At 31.7% G+C, this 7,557-nt stretch overlaps 1 long non-coding RNA gene across 1 annotated transcript; it reads left to right on the top strand.

Annotated features, from left to right (window-relative positions):
• Window positions 1-392: 392 nt before the first annotated feature.
• Window positions 393-1,476, top strand: LOC147807209 (uncharacterized). Its single transcript, XR_015435560.1, has 2 exons — window positions 393-557; window positions 1,353-1,476. It is a non-coding gene; the product is annotated as an uncharacterized LOC147807209 (long non-coding RNA).
• The last annotated feature ends 6,081 nt before the right edge of the window (window positions 1,477-7,557 follow it).

Here is a 7,557-nt window from a genome sequence, read left to right as displayed (position 1 = left end):
ATCCAAAATCAAAAGCCATTTATCAAAAAAGTGGAGGATCCCTCCCTCTCATCATTGGTATGCGGCCAAGGAACCGGGCTCTTCACTTGTTCATGTAGGTGATAGAGCATCTCAAACAGCTATTTCCAGACTGGCAAGCGGACACACGAACAGTCTCTCGTACTTTAAAGGAAGAAAGACTTATGCAGTCTGCTCTAAATGTGAAGCCCAGCAGGCCTCAGCAGAACATATCCTCGACTGCTTGGGCCTTTCCAAGGAGGACTTATATGCTTCTCCACTTCTTGTAATCGACTTTTTGAGGGTCAACAACTTACTGGATCTTGTCTGACCTCGTCAGACAATTAGAGGATAAGCAACAACAACAATATAACTTGATTTTACTCAACTTGAACATGCAACTTTTACAGAGCTGATCCGTAAATGGCATCCAGAATTTCAAGGTTTGAATAAGGCTATCAATAATACGTGCTCTGCAGCTAGGAGGAAGTGGAGACTAGTAACTGGAGAGCCTTCCCCTGGGAGTAACTCTAAATATACACCAAAAAGAAAAAAGACAAGTAAATTATTCTCCTTTGATTCAATGAAATCTTTTCACCTAAAAAATTACTGATAAAGTTTGCATGATCTTTGATTTTTGAAAACATTATTTTATAGCATTATCTTAAATTATTCTCTCTCTCAGGCAAGTAAACATATAAACTTAATGTTGCTTTTATTTCGATGGGGCATGAAAAACACAAAACATTGATGTTCTACATTCTTTTATTAAAAGATGATTGATTCTTGATCACATTAAATAAAAGGTTGAAAATGACCTTTTGTTTTTAAAAACCTTACGTGATAGACAATTATTTTCGGAATCAGCAGCATTGAGAATTGGTTTTAGTACAATTTCTTTTGCGAAATTGGACTAAAAATTTAAACAAGCAGGCCAGTGTAATTGAATTTATTCAAAATTTGCTGAGAAAAAAATTTAAATATCAGCATAACAATCCATAATTAAAAATGGTCGGTTGAATTATTGGAAAATTAAGAATTTCAATAAGCGTGTTATTTCTACAGCAGTTTTTATATGCATCTTATAGAAAAATTAGCTTTTTTAAGTGATATGTTTAAACAGTCAAAATAAAGAATTGAAATATACTGGGAGGAGAGTTTTGCAGGTCATTATTATTATTATTATTCATCTGCTGTTACTAAAGAAACCATTTATTTATTCAAAATTGAATAGAAATAATAATAAAAGGTGATTTATGCAACGAAATAAGCTTTAAAATATTATTCTAATCTTTTAAAATTTGTCATTATCAATGTAAATATGACTCTCGCTAATTCAAATTTTTTATTTATAGGTTCCAATGCTCCAAATAACGTAAGCACAGCAAACTTGCAGAAGAAGCAGAGTAATTGTCAAGAATTTTGATTTCTTGAACGAAAAATTAATTTTTTTTTGTTAATAAAAGTTTTTATTTGTAAGCTGGCTAAATTATTTAAATTTGCTGTTATTTCGCTTTTACAAAAAATTAGCGCCTTTAACATCTGTTCTATATAAATGAGTTCCCACATTTTTCTGAAACAAATGTATCCTCTTTTCACGATAGTTTAATTGAAATTATTAAAATTACAGAAACATTTGAAATGTTCTTTTAAGGTTTATGAGTCAGCATACTTAACATTATTCAACTCTACATGTTAATTCAAGATTAATAAATTTTATGAACTATTTAATTGCAAATTAGCACAAGGTTCACAAACTATAAATTAAAGGCGTTAAGTGAAAATTCCTATTCTGAATTGTGTGAGGAAGAATACATTCCAATGGGTTGTATTTCAAAATTAAAGGAAGATATATTCTTTGCAATCCATTTTACTTTTCTTCACACAATACATGGAAATCAGTCAAAAATTCTTTCGAAAGAAAGATTCATCCGTATTCCGCCTATGTGTTTAGAAAATAGTTTCTTAGCATCAGGATTAGCAGTGAAAATTAAGACAGACCGTAAAAAGTTGATAAGTAATTACCACCTAATGTGTAACATTAAAAACTCCATCAGAGTGATAAATACCTCTACAAGTGAAAAGATATATATTTTAGGTTAAAAATTAGCAGTCTAAGGAGAAACATTTTAATTATATTTAATTACCAGCATTAGCATAAAAAAATATAACCTGAAGGGAAAAATGGCATATTTTAGTTTGATTAAAAAAATTTCCTTTACAAGCATAAAAACCTATATTTGAGGTGAAAAATAATACACCTTACGTTAGTAAAAAATCACCTTTCCAACTATCAAAAATTACACCTGAGGTAGATTTGAAATAACCTGAAGAGTAAAATGACATGCCTCAGGTTGAAAAATATATACCTCTACAAGCATAAAATTAGATACCTGAGGTTGAAAAATAATTACCTGAGGTCGAACAACATACACCTGAGGTTGATTTATAATAACCTGAAGTGTAAAATGACACACCTTAGGTTGTTGAATAAATACTTCCACAAGTGTAAAAAAATATATTTCAAGCTGATAAGTAATAACCTAAGGTCGAACAAAATACACCTGAGGTTGATTTGAAATAACCTGAAGTGTAAAATGACACACCATACGTTGAAAAATATATATTTCTACAAGCATAAAATTAGATACCTGAGGTTGAAAAATAATTACCTGAAGTGGAACAAAATACACCTGAGGTTGATTTATAATAACCTGAAGTGTAAAATGACACACTTTAGGTTGTTGAATAAATACTTCCACAAGTGTAAATAAATATACTTCAAGCTGATAAGTAATAACCTAAGGTTGAAAATGAAACGCTTTAAAGTAGTAAATATCTACCTCTCCCCTGATGTAAAATTAAACACCTCAAGTTGAAACATATATACCTCTGGAGGTATATATTAAGGTATATTTGAGGTTGGTTTTGAGGTATTCATTTGCACCCTTTTTAACCTCAACGACGTCTTTAAATAACAACCTCCTTTATACCTTTAAAATATACCTTGTTTATACCTCATTTATACCTCGATTTTTTCATAAGGGAATACACTATTCCTAACATGGAAAAAACTGGTTTCGTTACGTGGAGAAGACTGCAGGTTAAAATGCGGCTTTTTACGTGCAGAACCAGCAGGCGGGTTAATAGTTGGTATTAAAAAAAAGATCTGATAAGATTTTGAAATATTCAGCATTAGAATTTTATAAATTTAAATCCGTTGAAATTGAAATGCCTTTTGCACGAATAGGAATAAGCACTATAATGTTTAATTTAGCCGTTGAATCCGTTGATTTTTCCGTTGAATCCGTTGAATTTTTTGAAATATAATACTTCAATTTTCGATAACTTATGTTAGCGAGCATATCGCAGCCCGTCTGGAAAAAATATGCATGAAGTGCGCCATTGAGCTCAAAAAGTGTCAAATCTCTAACTCGCAATTTATCCAGCTGAGGGTAGTTGTGGCAGTTTTGAGTCTAATTCGGAATAAGGTTTATCGTATTCCTTAAGTTGCTTTTTCTCAAATGCTACATTTTAGAGTTATGTATGACACATTTCTTGCCGGGGTGCGATATGTGTTTCTAGTGTGGCGAATAAAATCATCACCAAGCCGACATAACGCAATCCTAGAGCAGAACAGCAGTTCGCAGTATACACGTAAAGAATGTGAGTAAAGTTTTGCTTTCATCCAAGAATGTAATGTTTTCTTTTTAAGAGCAAAATGCTCGTTTTATTAAACCTTTGGACTATCCAATATGGATAATCAACAAATTATTCCATACTAGCAAGCTTTACTTCTGCACTCAAACTATGACTTTAGAAAGTTTTGAGGATATTTAATTTTTTCTAGTGGTTTTGTCTCCTACCTACTATTTTTTAAATACATTATGAAAATGCTGTTTGCATGAAGTCACACGTTTTAATTTAGAAACCATTGCTTTCATCATTGAAATTCTTCATTTTTGATATTGTGCGCGAACCACATAGCTCCGGAAAGAGTAGATTGCTTATAAGAAACCCTTTGAAAATTGGAAAACTATTAAAAAAAAAAGATCCCAATCGGTGTTCTTGAGTTTTTAGCAAACATTTCCAGATAGATTTTCGCTCTTATTTACATAGATACATAGAAGAGTCCCGCAGTGGACTGATCGTTAAGACACGGTTCCCAGCAGATCACCGAAGTCAAGCATCACTGGCTACTGTCAGTGTGCGGGTGGGTGACCACTTGGATCAGTCTGCGTAGGGACCGAGGGTGTGCGGTATTGGTCCTCGTTAAACTGTTCTACCGTAAAGTGCTCGACTTCGCGTGCAGGTCGTCGGGCTACCGAAGCGGGGGTGCCATCCCCTCTGCGGAGGATCAAAATTGTGATGGCATGTCTTCGGATCATCCTCAGGGATGTTTCCCAGGCCGTCGCCAATAGCACATTGTGCAGCTCTAGTGCGACGCAAATGAACAAATCAATCAGATACATAGAAGAGTCAAAAGAAATGCGATGATAATTTTACTACAATTGCAAAATAAAACTTTCCGTACAGACGTTTTAGTTGACTGTGTGTTTTGCTATGAAAATGTTAAACAGGGGGGAAAACATCGTTTAATAGAACTACAGGGTGTCAAGCGTAAAATAGACTAATTTTACAATTAAAAATCTCAGAAATAAAAGGTGATGGAGGCATGAAACAAACGATATACTTATAGTGAAAGTTGCAAAAATTTTGGAAATTAGTTAAAAAAGTTGACAGTTGATAGCGCTGCAAATCATCAATGACCAGACCGATCAGTTTTGGCGTTGAATGTCGACTATGGTACCATATCATGTATTTTATTGAACACCGTGCGTTTCTGGTTTGTGCAGGAATAGTGCAGATAAGATTATAGTCCTACGACATGTGCATTTTTTTCAAGAACTTTGTAGCGGCATTTGTTGGCCACTTTTGAAATATTTCTTTAATTTTTAACTTACGACAACTTTAAAAGAAAAAAAGTGTTTTAAATTATGGAAAATATCTTTAGTTTGATGCAAGAAATTTATGAAACAAAATGAAAATCTAAGAAAAGAAACGCATTGCAAGTAAATTGAAGTCGTATTCCAAAAGTACCCTGCGCGCTGCAGAACTACATCATAAGTTCGTTCCTTATCAGCCAAGCTGCATGAACGTGGTGTCTCGGTGTAGTAATAAAACCATTTATAGCGTCATCTTGTGAAGAACAGCGACTTTAGCGTACCTGTTTTAAAAAGAGTATGAAACAGAATAAAAAAGTAAGCTTCTAAATTGTAGAACATCTTTGATTTAAAACGAAATATTGTGGAATTGAAATGTTAAAAATCGAAAAGCTTTTTAAAAGTGACCTTCCTTAGTTTCCACAATTTGCTTTTTCGTGCTAAATCGACGATTCTCAACGAAGTATACTTTACTACTTACTAACAAAGAAACACTAACTTCTCAGTTTTCTAAAATGTGGTGCTGTAAATGGTCTCATTTAGTTGAACACAGCCTCCATATGTATTGACTCTTATTGAGCCTATGTATTGACTCTTATTTTACGATTATAGCTGCAATCGATCTAATGGACATCTGTATATTGCCGTTAAAATTCAAAATTGAATTAAATATCTAATTTAATTGTACCTGCTGTCTTATAGGGCTCAGTTTTAATTTTAAGAATAAGTTTATGCCTCTATTATATTAATGCAATTAATTTTTATTTTTTACACGCTAGTCTTTTTTGATATACTATTCAAGCTTTCCTTGTTTTTTCTAGAAATTTTTATGAATAAATAATTTAATAAAAAGTTTCGATATTATATTTACCTCTTAAACATAAATGCATATATGCTCACTTATATTAACGCATTCGCTCTTTAATTTAGGACCTAGTTTATTAAACTTTTCAAGTTTTCTTTGTATTTTAGAAATTTTTTAAGATTAATTAATTTAATAAAAAGTTTCATTACAATTTTAACCTCTCTTATATTAATGTATTTATGCCTTTCTCAAATTAATTTCGCTTTTTTACATACTTTGTACTGAGTATATTTTTTTTAAATTTTCAAGATCTCCTTATTCTTCTAGAAATTTTTATGAATAATTAATTCAATAAAAATTTCAATACTATTTTTACCTCTCTCATATTAATACATTTATGCCTTTTTTATATTAATGCATTTGCTCTTCTTTTACACGTTGTATTTAATTTTTTTTAAAGTTTCAAGCGTTCCTTGTTCTCTTAGAAATTATTTAATAAAAAGTTTCGATACTATTTTTACGGTAATTAATACGTTCTTCCTAAAGAATTTTTGTTTTTTCATCAGCCGTTTAGTAATTAAGATCAATATTATCGAAATCTGAATATAAAAAATAATTTTAGCGTCAAACTTTTAAGGTTAGATTTTATGTTACCGGACTGTAAAAATATATGAAGAGCTAAATTGCTCGTTGCGAATATTTTTCATCAAGATCAAAAATTTACAGCCTCAGCACTAATTTTATAATGACTGCTTAACTTAGGGTTCTAAATTAAAATATGGTTAGAGATTTTCCTCTTCTATTCAATTTAGTAAAAAAGTTAAATTTTGCTTCGTATCTTATCAAAAGGCATTATGATTTTTTTTTATATTTAAAATAAAAAAATAATAACACTGAACATGTGTATCATAACATTGTTCCGACCACTTGGCGACGTTTTCAGGCGAGCATTTAAGTAGTCGATTTTTCATAGGACAGGAAAAGTTTTCGAAAAGAAGGTCACGTGATTATTATAGGGGGTGGCGCCCGACACCACGGCCCCGCTATGTGTGTAAACTCCGATGACGGTCTTCCCTCTATACAGGGGCGACGACGCGGCTAGGCCCTTGCTGGGGCGTCCCTCTGATCTCCCTTTTCCGCCCTAGTTTTTATACACATAGAAAAGTTTCCACTTGCACTTTTCCTCCTTTTTTTGTAATATTACTTCTTGAAGTCGTTAACATTACCCCTCGTTTTTGTTTATAGCAATACATTTTCTTTTCTGGAGCAAAAATTGAATATTTGAGTCTCAGTCAGGAAAAGGCTTTATAGATGAATGGTTCCTGGATCTTGTTTTATGGTTGGCGTATAAAAATATCGAAATATGAAACTCATAAATAGACTGCAGGATATATACAGAATAATATATTATTCTGTCATAAACGGAGAAGAAAATTCTGTAATTCTTCAAACGCAGAATGAGTATTTTTTTATAATTAATATTTTTATTTTTTAAAAGTTATTTTTCTTTTATTAAGTCAGCATTCATTTGACATTAAAATCAATTACTAATACTTATGTAACGCTAATAATATGGGAGAACTAATTTGCATAACTAAAATAGCGAAGAGAAAAAGCGAACTATAATATATTGACTGAAAGTTAAGAAAAATTAAAACATCTTTCATTGTTGAATGTATGCTGCTGTTTTTTTTTATAAAATGGCCATTTAGTTTCAATTTTACTTTTGATATATACATTGGACATAATTTTCAGTGTACATGTATCCATTCTCGACTTTTAATGCTTTAGGGACCCATATAATAATAATAA

Source organism: Parasteatoda tepidariorum, chromosome 7 (assembly GCF_982258835.1).
Source record: "Parasteatoda tepidariorum strain Cologne lab strain chromosome 7, Ptep-v5.0, whole genome shotgun sequence".
Classification (NCBI taxonomy): Eukaryota; Metazoa; Arthropoda; class Arachnida; order Araneae; family Theridiidae; genus Parasteatoda; species Parasteatoda tepidariorum.
This window is presented reverse-complemented; position numbering and strand designations above follow the sequence as displayed.